General features: G+C 34.4%; 1 long non-coding RNA gene across 6 annotated transcripts; it reads left to right on the top strand.

The window, feature by feature from the left end:
- Positions 1 to 1,232: 1,232 nt before the first annotated feature.
- Positions 1,233 to 6,714, top strand: LOC139876893 (uncharacterized). 6 transcript variants are annotated; one of them, XR_011768346.1, is made up of 9 exons: positions 1,233 to 1,375; positions 1,775 to 2,008; positions 4,352 to 4,581; positions 4,969 to 5,094; positions 5,204 to 5,274; positions 5,374 to 5,483; positions 5,595 to 5,668; positions 5,796 to 5,876; positions 6,097 to 6,714. It is a non-coding gene; the product is annotated as an uncharacterized lncRNA (long non-coding RNA). The 6 variants fall into 6 exon arrangements; XR_011768344.1 differs by having other exon boundaries at positions 5,374 to 5,668; positions 6,097 to 6,164; positions 6,389 to 6,714; XR_011768348.1 differs by lacking the exon at positions 5,595 to 5,668.
- Positions 6,715 to 10,904: the final 4,190 nt, after the last annotated feature.

Below are 10,904 nucleotides of genomic sequence, written 5' to 3'. Positions count from 1 at the left end.
TTATACCATAAACCCTAAACCCATACCCTAAACCCTAGACCATAAACCCTAGACCATAAACCTTAGACCCTAAACCCTATACCATAAACCCTAGACCATAAACCCTAGACCCTAAACCCTAGACCATAAACCCTAGACCATAAACCCAAGACCCATGACCCTAACCCCTAGACCCTAAACCCTAAACCCAATACCATAAACCCTAAACCTTATACCCTAAACCCTAGACTATAAACCTTAGACCATAAATCCTAGACCTTAAACCATAGACCCTAGACCATAGACCCTAGACCATAAACCGTAGACCCTAGATCCTAAACCCTAGACACTAGACCCTAAAGCCTAGACCCTAAACCCTAAACCTTTGACCATAAACCCTAAACCATAAACCATGGACCCTAGGCCCTAAACCCTAAACCCCATACCCTAAACCCTAGACCATGACCCTAAACCATAGGCCCTAAACCCTAAACCCTAAACCATGAACCCGGATGATCATTGAGAAATAACGAGTCTAATAATAACTTTAACTCTTTGAAATTACCAAGGTGACGATAAGATGTTTAATGATTAATATGGTGTTTTAACTCTGAATCGTTCAACATTTAATGCTAGAGAATGCATCATCGGATGTTCGTTAGTCCGATAATGGTTCGTTGGTGATTCAGTGGTGTTCAGTTGATCCGATGGTGGTTCAATGGTGGTTTGGTTGCGGTTCAGTTGTTCGGTGGTGGTCCGGAGGTGGTTCGGTTATCCGGTGGTGATTCAGTTGTCCACTAGTGGCCGGACATGTGGTGGTTCAGTTGTACACTAGTGGACATGTAGTGGATCAGTTATTCGGTGGTGGTTCAGTTGTCCACTAGTGGACATGTGGTCTGGTTGTGGTCTATTTCTCTAATATTTAAACGATACCACTATCGAATCACCATCGGACAACCTGAACACCACTAGGCAACCACACGACCGCTGAAATAACCTAAACTTGTGAAACATTGTTTCATAAATTATGGCTTTTAGAGACAACAAATTAAGACGGAGAGGGTATTTATTAACTTAAATAATAAAACAGAAATCAATAATCCATTTCATTTCATTCTAACCAATCAGAGCCTTCCATTCAAACAATCAACCAATCAGATTCACTCACACGGATCCCTAATTAAACTATCCCTAATTAAACTATCTGGAACTCATCCACATTTTCTAAAACCTTAATTTTGCAATCACGCTTGAAATCTTTCCCAAATCTGAAACCTAATTGCGCAATCACGCTTGAAACCTTTTCCAAATCTGAAGCCTAATTTCGCAAATCAACAAACTAGGTTTTCATGGATGTTGAGGTTTCGATCGGTTACTATAACATATTGTTTTATAGGTATTTTTTCTATTTTGATATTTGATTATGGTTTGTTCGTAGGTATATATATATATATATATATATATATATATATATATATATATATATATATATATATATATATATATATATAGACCTTATGAGAGTTTTTGTAATTTGATTTTTATCGTGTTAGTACGATTTTTGGACCGAATTCAATTTCTGACTTGCAATGTTGTTTAAACGATGTTAAAAACCGTTTCAAGTATATCTCTCTCTTCTTTGTTAATAATGTTTATGTTACAACCTGAAACGATTAGAGGCGATATATAATGTATGTTTTCGATGACGATTGCCGTTTTTGTAGATCATGTTTTGCACTTCAAGTATACAGTTTCATCCAAATTTTTTGTGACTTCCCAACCTTTGTTATTGCAGGTTCTGAGAGTCCATAATGGAGTAATTTAAGACCATGTTTGTATTTGTACTTCGTTTTATTTGAATCCTGCTACTACTCTGCTTTGCTTTCGTTGAACTTAATAACGTAGTTTCTTAACTATCCTCTGCTCATAACTTTCAAGTTTCAACGATGGTGGCCTTTAGTGAAGTTGCTGAAAGCATGATAGCTTTCAACACCAACTAATGTTGAAGATTTCCGAGCTGGTTTTCGAGGTAAACAAGTCCACATAATTGATGTTAAGAAAAATAATTTAAATTAATGATGTGTATAAGATTTGCGGCAGCAACAAAACTTTTCGGTGTCGTCTGTTACTCTATGATTAAGTTTTTGAATGTTGATTGCAAATGTATGATTGTCTACTGCAACAAAACTGGTGGTCAAATGATAACGTTTTTTAATGAATAAATAATGTAGATTTAAACCTTAATTAACAACTAATTGCTATAAGATTTAAGAAATCAAATTAAAGGTAACAAGCTTTTTATAGAAACTGATGTGTGGTAAAGCTTCACATTATCAAGTTTTTTTTTTTTTTTTTTTTTTTACGTCTAAATAAGTTGGTTACCGGTGCGTAAGCTAGACCAGAATTTGTTACTGTATGAGGCAACTAGTTTACTAATCAACCTTATTTTTTTTTTTTTGAAAGGCAAGAGTTTTATTAATATATAAAAGAATACGCGCACCGGAACTAGCAAGGAGCTAGAACCAAAAACACGGGACTACAACTAAGACAACACTCGCTACAAATACTCGCAACAATAGAGACTTGAAGCAGTAATAAACACGATATAACACGACACGAAATAACGCACACCACGACTAGAAAGAATTTTACGCTTCCGACTCCGAGGACTCACAGGAAGAACAACATGAGCAACAATCCTCGTCGTCGTCCTCAAACACATCATTCATCACCTTGTCAATGAAAAGTCTTTCGTGCCAACGAAAGTTTTCCCGACGTCTGTAGCGTTTCATCCTCCTCCTCCCCCACACGTGATTAATGAAATGACTTTTAATCAGGGAGGGAATTTTTCTTCCTTTGACACGAAAACGAGCAACATTGGTAGATGAAGGACAAGCGTTAACCACAATCGTGTCACCCGAAGCCTGTTCACTCGAATCTGGAAAAACAGTCGGCCCATTAGGAACATCACAGTCCACTTTAGGAGCATTTGAATGGTCAGGCCCAATATCCAAATTTAATCCAGGCCCTGAATGAATTTGAAATTGCCTTGGGGCATTCAACAGTTCACGCGTGCTATTGGGAGCTGTAGCCACATTGGAACTCCCATCTTCCTCCCACGAATCAAGATTATCACCGGCCAACAGTGAATCGACCGGCGGGGATTCCGGTGACGGTACAGATTCCGGTGACGGTATAGAATCCGCAAACCCATCTGATGGAATTGGAAAAAATTCCCCCTCTTCGATATTATCCTCCACTCTTACAGACCCATCTCCATCGTCATCTTGATTGGAGCCGACATCTTCGCATAGATCATTGTTCGAAGCATCCTCATTATCCAACATACTCGCATCTATTTCCGACACCGATTGGGACTCAATATTATCCCCCACACCCGACGAATTTGGATCACCCTTACTGGTTTCCTTCGAGATATCATCACAGTCGACCACCGGAGAATTATTGACCTCGATCAAAGCCCACGATACTCGATCCTTGTTAAAGCTAAAAACAAGGTTGTGGTTTTTCACAGACTCAGGTAGGTTAAAATCATAACTTTTATCACCAATCTTAATTTCAATTCGATTGTTGGCAGGGAATTGAAAGCAATTGGGTTCAACGGTAGTGTTTTTGGCCCCACAATTATACGGCTTAGACAGACCTCGGCTCCAAGGAGCCGGAGGAAAATCCTCGAGCCCATCAATCTTCGGGATAGGTCCATGATTTCTAGTAGCAGGGAAATCAGCAGCCTTCTTTTCACGTCTCCTTGCATTCAAAGGTTCTGCACCTGACGACTTTTTCTCTAAAGCCTTATATGCTCGAATCCATCTACCATTTATTTGAATGGAATTCAAGACCTTGGTAAATGACTCGATCTCGGTAATACCTTCAAAACGAACATAACCAAAACGTTGACCACTCGACAATCTTTTCCTAGCAAAATACACGTCATTAAGGGTACCATAGATCTCGAATACCCTCCGACAATCAGCCCGTGTCCATGAGTCCGGGAAGTTGAAGATCAAAAACGACGTAACACGATTATCACACGACGATGAAAAGTCATCGTGCTTCGACATAACGGTCAAACCATCGTCGGCCAGGTCCTGACCGGAGAAGATAGAGTTGACCGGAGAAGCTGGAAGGTGTTGAAACGGTTGATAACAAGTAATCTAATTACATATAGGAAACTAGCTAATTACTAAACATGATAAATTTAATTCAAATTTAATCACATTTTCGTCTTTGAAAATGAAAAGGCACAAAATGCAACATGAAGGAGGTTATGACATAGTTGGTGCCATTGGTGTCGGTGCCAGAAACGTTTACTGTATGCTAATCAACCTTATTGATTCTAAACTTTTGTTAGATTAACTACTTAACTATCCGTGCAAGAAAAATCTATTTTGTACAATAGTGGAAAGATGGAGGCAACAGCGGAGTGTTTCACTCTATAAGGGTGTTAGGGTGAAGTTACAGAGACATATGCAATGGGAGGCATGTTTTCTGACTGTTTGTCACGTTGCAAAAAAGGGCGGAGTTTTTTTTATAAAGGATCACAGTATATAGAATAATGAAAAGAGCTTACTAAAGTTCAAGGTAATAAATTTAACTGAACATGAACTTTTAAAGGGTTTAGCTAATGACTTTCTTAGAAATAAATTCATAAATCAATGACTAAATTTGTGCGAGCATTTTGTTCCATGTTACTATATTACAACAAACGTTTATGATGGTTATATTTAGTATGGAGTATCACACATTATCACTTTTGAAAATCAAAATATTTATTTTTGTTTGAAATAGTGCCTAATTAGTAGAAGTGGAATCATGGACGAGTCAATGTATTGGTAAACAAAGAAAAAATGTCATTTTGGCATGGATTGGGTTAACCGAAAATTTGGTTTCTCAACCTTCAAGTTGTATTGCAAGTAAGTTTTTGGTATTACCTCATTAATTAAGAATAATTGTCAACTATATGTATAGGTACTTGTGTTGTTCCCGATGAAATGCCTTTGGTGCGAGTTCATAAAAGATGCGCCATTTTGCATCTCGTATAATACTCTTACAACAAAGGATTAGAAGATAATGGATATGTTCATGATCGATCAGGTAGATATATAACTGTCATTAAATACTCATATTTGTTTGTCTTTTGTCTTGCAACAAAGGAATTAAAAGTTGGAGTCATAGATATATTTGTTGCTAATATATTTTACAGGTTTTATATCAACTCTCCTTGCACCATTGGGAAGTCCCACACATGAAATTGTTGGCGCTGATTGTGAAATGGTAAGTGAAATTACAAGCTGCATTGTATATCTCGATGAAAAGTTTCTCACTTTATAATTTGTTTATGTTTGATTATAAATATATTTTTTATCTTTTCAGTGTATCACAAGTGTTGGGTTTGAGCTAACAAGAGTAACACTGCTAGATTTTAGGGGACATGTACAGCTTTTAGTCTGTTATTAAATGATGGTCTATATGATACATATCTGGTAATTTGTAATCATTAGAATGTAACTTAATAATCTATGTAACACTACTTAATGATATATTTAATATTTTAGAAACCTAACCTAACTGATTATTTACTAATTGTTCACAAGTGCTAATTTGTTTTGCTGGTTCTGTTGGATAAATTGGTTAAACCATCAAATGCGATAACTGACTACAACACCAGGTACTTTGCTATTCATTTGTCTTCATTATTTATTAATTTTAGTACTTTGGTTTCTTTCTTTTTCTTTGCTTTAACTTACACATCTTTGCAGCTTATGTTGTTTCATGTTGATGGTTTCCGGTTGCAGTCATCCTTTGGTCAAGGTGGTGTGCATTATCATTCGGACCAAACACATCGACTAGCATAACTCTTTGCTAAGAAATTACAGGTACATGTTTTTCTATGTTGTACATTTTTTTGAGGTTATGGGTATTTGTCAACTATTTGATCAGTACGTAAAAATCATAAATGACAAATGTTGATTTACTCTTCCAGTTTCATTTATGGTTTGTACAACTTAATGTTACACAATGCCTTCAAATGTATATTATGTAATTTATAACATTGTGACTCTCTGGGTGAACTTTTGTTTAATATGAAACTCGCAGGGCATAGTGGAGTGTTACGACATGAAGCGTTGGACCATAGATGAAGATGAAATGTTGATTATGTTGAAGTACAACTGTTATTCTATGCCATAGCTTAGTAATTATTTTAGAAAAGCATTATCAAACATGTTTCATCATGCTAGCTCATGGACTATAAGAAAGAAATTTATATATAAGAAGTGAAGGAGAAAGAATAGTTTAAAAAGAAGTTACGTGTTCAACTGACGTTTAGCATAAACTCAGAAGCCAAATGCATATTTTGCATAAACTCACCATATTCCTTCAAATGCAGGTGTTTCTTCATTCTACATAGATGTGTGCGATTGTAACAACATTTTACTGCAACTACAGTGCAAATTTCTGGTATGAAGAGCGGGTTAAGTCTTATTATAGGTGATGTAATGTTCGGTACCATTTGTTGTGGAACAAGGATGCGTTTGGATTCCTACTATCCAGATCGATAGTATGAAGTTGTTTTTACAGAGTTCACAATTCTTTGTTTTGTAAATTTTGTTCAGAGTTCACATTACCAAAGGATTATTTCATACTGTTACATGGTAACTCACTATGCCATATATATTGTCGCTAAATCTTCTAATCGCATAAACGTTGTGTGCCTGTGTGTACTTCATATTGGTTTCTGTACCTATTGTAGTAGTAATACATTAGTGTTATTTGTTTTTGTTGTAGAACAACAATAGCATGTAATCTATGCCATTGTAGAACAAAAAATGTAACTATCTAAGGTGGACCACGAAGCGCGGTTGACCTCTTCGCTTGTTACATATTGTTGGGAGGTTGCTGCTGGACCTCGGATTCTTTCTGCTGTGTCGAGCTGGCGCTATATCTTGACATTTCTCACCTCTTTCGTTTTTGTTTTGATAGCACTCGAAAAATGATAAATAAAAATAAGACAAGTTTAATTATTATATTTTAAATCTCTTAACTTTATTAGTTTATAATGAATGAATGTTTGGTATTTTAAATATTTCTATTAGCTAAGAAATATACGGAACACCTTTACCGCAACAACGTGCGGTCACCACTTTACTCGTCATACATGTTATGCATGGTGTCTCTTTGCGCCTTAATCATATTCCCTCGAACGCTTCATGCAACTTTCAACAATGCCAAAAAATAACAGTTTGAATATTTTAAAGATGTTGGATTATAATCAATTGTATTTTCTTGCATTACTATTTGTGTTGTAAGCATCATGTTGATTTCTAACAAAAGACTCACTAAGCGCAGTGATCGCTTGATTGTTTCCAATCATTTAAATAAAACACTTACCGTAATAGATTGTTTTCAACCAAATTTATATTCCATTGGTTTCCAATAAGGCTCTGTTAAATAATTCGTAACAAACTAAAGATGAAACATCTTCATCCTTAGTTACTTCAACACAATTCAAACCAAACTAAAGATGAAACATCTTCATATATAGTTACTTCCAACCAAATGACATATATAAGTTAATTTAATAGGACCAAAATATCAAATGTCCTTTAAAATAGTTTATTACCCACAGTTTCAGTGTCCTATAAGTTATATGTGATATTATGACCCTAATACTAAGCGTCCTATTAATTATACTTTTTAGGACCCAATATAAATTATGTCAATCATGAAATAGGACCGAAATATCAAAATTCGTATAAGAGTACTTTATAGAACCCATAATATAAGTGTCCTATATAATATTACGACCCTAATACTAAGCGTCCTATTAGTTTTTCTTTTTTAGGACCCTAGATAAATTCCGCCATTCATGAATTAGGACCGAAATATCAAGTATCGTATAAGATTACTTTATAGAACCCATAATATAAGTGTCCTATATGATATTATGACCCTTATACTAAGCGTCCTATTAGTTTTTCTTTTTTAGGACCCTAGATAAATTCCGTCATTCATGAATTAGGACCGAAATATCAAGTGTCGTATAAGAGTACTTTATAGAACCCATAATATAAGTGTCCTATATGATATTACGACCATAAAACTAAGCGTCCTATTAGTTACACATTTTAGGACCCTAAATAAATTCCGTCAATCATGAAATAGGACCAAAATATTAAGTGTCGTATAAGAGTACTTTATAGAACCTATAATATAAGTGTCCTATATGATATTACGACCATAAAACTAAGCGTCCTATTAGTTATACCTTTTAGGACCCTAAATAAATTCTGCCAATCAACATGTAGGACACCATTACTTAAATGTCCTATTTAATCCCATTATAGGACCCGTTGTTGGAGTTCTATTAACTTCGAAATTACTCCAACTTTCTTAATGGTTTTTAGTAAAAAAATAAAAAAATAAAAAAAAATAACAACCTTTCAGGTTAACACAATGGGTCAAATGGTTAGGACGTTGGTATGTAAAGAGTAGGTCATGGGTTCGAGTCCCTGCTCCACTTTTTATAAAACACTTGATTGTTTATTACTAGTTCATGATGTTGGAGTTAATAGGACATTTAAAAAGTGTCCTATTAGTTATACCTTTTAGGACCCTAAATAAATTTCTTCAATCAACATATAGGACACCATTACTAAAAGGTCATATTTAATCCCATTATAGGACCATTTTTAAAAATGTCACAAGTTATGATAAGACTTTTAAAAAGTGTCATATTAGTTATACCTTTTAAGACCCTAAATAAATTCCGTCAATCAACATATAAGACACCATTACTAAAAGGTCATATTTAATCTCATTATAGGACCCTTTTTAAAAAGGTCACAAGTTATGATAGGACCAAAGTGTCCTATTAGTTATACCTTTTAGGACCCTAAATAAATTCCGTCAATCAACATATAGGACACAATTACTAAAATGTCCTAAATAGTAGTTTGTTAGGACCCTTTCCATGATCCTATTAGGACCCTGAAATAATGGTCATAATATGTAGTTTTTTAGGACCTTCACGTTTTTGACAAAATAAAAAGGTCCTAAAAAGCCGTTTTTCTTGTAGTGTGTACATTTCATGTAGAGACATTTTAGGAAGTAGTTTATTGGTAGTTTGGTTGACTATATATATGTTGATTTATTATGAATAAAAGGGCAGTAAAGTTTTTCCTTATTCCTTTTCTTTGCTGTCACCGTAACTTTCCTTTGTTCCATTAATTCACTCCATATATTTGTGATTTATTGGGCATGTGATCCAACAGTTGGCTCGAGTTATGTTATGAGCCCCCTGTTTCGGTTCATGTTGCAGCCAAGTTGCGTCATACCATTACTTCCCCTTCTCTTGTTATTTCATCTTCTCTTATAAATAATAACTCGGGTTGATAGGTCAGATCATGTTGAGATTAGAAGAAATGACAAGTTAGAATGAGATTCGGTATGTAAGAAGGAGACTCGGTATGAGAGAGAGAATCGGTAAAATTTACACTCCACAGCTTCTAGAACTCAGTTACAATACAATGGCTATCTAATTAGGACTACATAGGTTCCTTAAATAGCCCTTTTCTAAGGAACCTTCATTTAAGCATGTTTCACATTAACACTATACAACTCAGGGGTCCTAACAATCTTCCCCTTAGTGTTAAATGTAAAATTTACAATATAATCCTATTGAGTAATCTTGAGAGGTCCAAACGTTAGTTTCCATCGTGTGCCATCCGGTTTTGAAACTTCTACTTGATTTTCTGAAATTTGCTTAGAAGGTTTCCAGATGCCCCACGTGTAGTGACCCGAACTTTTTCATGTTTATATATATATTAAATGAAATTGTTATTTACATGATTAAGTGTTTCCAACATATTAAGCAATCAAACTTGTTAAGACTTGATTAATTGAAATAGGTTTCATATAGACAATTGACCACCCAAGTTGATCGGTGATTCACGAACGTTAAAACTTGTAAAAACTATACGATGACATATATATGGTTATATATATAGTTAACATGATTTTATTATAAGTATGTATCTCATTAGGTATTTTAACAATGAGTTACATACATAAAAATGAGACTATTAATTTAAGAAACTCGAAAACGATATATATAACGATTATCGTTATAACAACGTCTTACTAGGTACATATGAATCATATTAAGATATTGATACACTTGGTTAATTATGTTAAATGATAAGTAAATATATTATTAAGTGTATTAACAATGAAATACGTATGTAAAAATAAGACTACTAACTTAATGATTTCGAAACGAGACATATATGTAACGATTATCGTTGTAACGACATTTAACTGTATATATATCATACTAAGATATATTATATATCATAATATCATGATAATATAACAATTTAACATCTCATTTGTTATAATAAACAATGGGTTAACAACATTCAACAAGATCGTTAACCTAAAGGTTTCAAAACAACGTTTACATGTAACGACTAACGATGACTTAACGACTCAGTTAAAATGTATATACATGTAGTGTTTTAATATGTATTCATACACTTTTGAAAGACTTCAAGACACTTATCAAAATACTTCTACTTAACAAAAATGCTTACAATTACATCCTCGTTCAGTTTCATCAACAATTCTACTTGTATGCACCCGTATTCGTACTCGTACAATACACAGCTTTTAGATGTATGTACTATTGGTATATACACTCCAATGATCAGCTCTTAGCTGCCCATGTGAGTCACCTAACACATGTGGGAGCCATCATTTGGCAACTAGCATGAAATATCTCATAAGATTACAAAAATATGAGTAATCATTCATGACTTATTTACATGAAAACAAAATTACATATCCTTTATATCTAATCCATACACCAACGATCAAAAACACCTACAAACACTTTCATTCTTCAA

Source organism: Rutidosis leptorrhynchoides, chromosome 11, assembly GCF_046630445.1.
Source record: "Rutidosis leptorrhynchoides isolate AG116_Rl617_1_P2 chromosome 11, CSIRO_AGI_Rlap_v1, whole genome shotgun sequence".
NCBI classification, from domain to species: domain Eukaryota; kingdom Viridiplantae; phylum Streptophyta; class Magnoliopsida; order Asterales; family Asteraceae; genus Rutidosis; species Rutidosis leptorrhynchoides.
Note: the sequence above shows the minus strand (reverse complement) of the source record. Positions and strands in the feature narration are given on the sequence as shown.